This window comes from Lactuca sativa, chromosome 4 (genome assembly GCF_002870075.4).
Source record: "Lactuca sativa cultivar Salinas chromosome 4, Lsat_Salinas_v11, whole genome shotgun sequence".
NCBI classification, from domain to species: domain Eukaryota; kingdom Viridiplantae; phylum Streptophyta; class Magnoliopsida; order Asterales; family Asteraceae; genus Lactuca; species Lactuca sativa.
In genome coordinates, this window is record NC_056626.2 from 248,934,502 (window position 1) to 248,936,940 (window position 2,439).

Below are 2,439 nucleotides of genomic sequence, written 5' to 3' on the forward strand. Positions count from 1 at the left end.
CATTTCTCGTTGGCTGCTATGAAATGCGCACTCTTAGTGAATCGATCAACGACCACCCAAATTATGTCGTGACCACTTTTTGTTCTGGGTAGTTTAGTGACAAAATCCATAGCAATGTCTTCCCACTTACCCATAGGCACAGGTAATGGTTCTAAACTCTAGTATGGTTTCTGATGTTGTGCCTTGACTCTTGCACAGCTCACACACTCGGCCACATACTTCGCAATGTCGAGCTTCATCGTCGGCCACCAATAATAGGGTTTCAGGTCCCTATACATTTTTGTGCTACCGGGATGAATCGAGTACATGGTTTTGTGAGCTTCTTCCATCAGAAGATCTCTGACTCCTCCTGTCTTAGGTATCCAAATCCGATCTTGGAATACCTTTAGTCCGTGACTGTTTATGCCGAACACCAACGTTTTGCCCAAACGTTCCTCCTTTCGGTCATTCTTCTCAAAAGCTTCGCTTTGAGCTTTCTTGATACTTTCCAAAATAGTTGAGACAACTTCAATTCTCAACGCTCTTGGCCTTCTCCTTTCATGATTGACTTTCCGACTGAGAGCATCAGCAACAACATTGGCTTTACCGGGGTGGTAAACTATCTCACAGTCGTAGTCCTTAAGTAATTCCAGCCAGCGTCGTTGTCTCATATTCAACTCTTTCTGACCAAAGAGATACTGGAGACTCTTATGATCAGTGAAAAGTTTGCACTTCGTGCCATAGAGGTAATGCCTCCATATTTTCAGAGCGAAAACTACCGCTGCCAATTCCAAATCATGAGTCCGGTAGTTCTTTTCATGCTCTTTCAGCTGTCGAGACGCATATGCGATCACCTTATCCCTTTGGGTTAAAACACAACCCAATCCAACCCCAGACGCATCGCTATAAACAGCGAAGTCTTCAACTCCATCGGGTAGAGAAAGTATCGGTGCCTCGCATAGTTTCTTCTTTAGTCTCTCGAATGCTTCTTTATGCTTATCACTCCAAGCATAAGTAGCTCCTTTGTGGGTTAAAGTTGTTAATGGACTAGCGATCGAAGAAAAGCCTTGGATAAACCTTCGGTAATATCCGGCTAATCCCAAAAAGCTTCGGATCTCCGTGGGAATTTTCGGTTGTTCCCACTTCATCACAACTTCGATCTTCGCTGGATCAACCATTATCCCTTCTTGGTTGACCACGTGACCCAAAAATTGGACTTCACGAATCCATAAATCACATTTGGAGAACTTTGCATACAGCTTCTCCTTCTTCAAGACTTCTAACACTTCTCGCAAGTGTCTGCCATGCTCCTCTTAGCTTTTTGAATAAATCAGAATGTCGTTTATGAACACTATCACAGATTTATCAAGGAACGGATTACAAACCCTATTTATTAAATCCATGAATGTTGCTGGAGCATTAGTTAGTCCAAACGACATAACCAAAAACTCGTAGTGTCCATATCTGTAACAACGTAAATTTTCAAACAAAATTTTCATTTCAAAATAAAGTATTTTGGTTCAAAACAAGGCATAAACACTCCAAGTGTCATGTCAGAATACAAATCATATGGATCCCAAGATCACAAAACATCTATCAGTGTGTACAGATCACGCCGGCGCCTTCCCACGGTCCTCGCTAGTACCTGAAACACATACACAACAACTGTAAGCATAAATGCTTAGTGAGTTCCCCAAAATACAACTTACGCACATACGCCTTTCTAGGCCCTGACCTTCCGGTCCATGTGTCTCAGGGGACTTCCGTCCCTGCTGGGTAAACCTTCCGGTCCTACCCATGCCAACCTTACGGTCCACAACACAACGCCTTCCGGCCCTTAACATAATGTCTTCCGGCCCACATAACATACATAGCACGTATAACAATTAACTTATCACATATAGCACATATATCTCATATCATATTCGACCTTCCGGTCACATAGTCAAACCCTTCCGGGTACAGTATAGTGAGAAGACTCACCTTGTGAATATCGAAAGCTAGCATATCCCGAAGTCACTCGTGCTCGATCCGCCGAGCTACAATATCCCTATAACATCATACATCTCTTATTAACATTTTTATCTTCTAAGTTTGACTATCCCTTGGAAGTCAAACATAGGTCAACTTTGGTCAACGGTCAACTTGACCGGACTCGGCGAGTGCACAGGGGCAACTCGGCGAGTCTAGACGTATTCGACAACTCCCTAGGATTCCCTTCTTACTCGTCAAGTGCTTCCCCTGACTCGACGAGTTCCACCTGGGAGAGTCGTGGGGCCACCCCGACTCAACTCGCCGAGTCTCAAGAACAACTCGGCGAGTCCCAGCTCGACTCAGTCCACCTGTCGAACCTCTCTAACTCGTCCTGACTCACTGAGTCAACCATAACTCGGTCAGGACTACACACTGGGTGTCCTCAAGGACAATCTTCAAGCGACTCGTCGAGTCTGTTCATCAGAC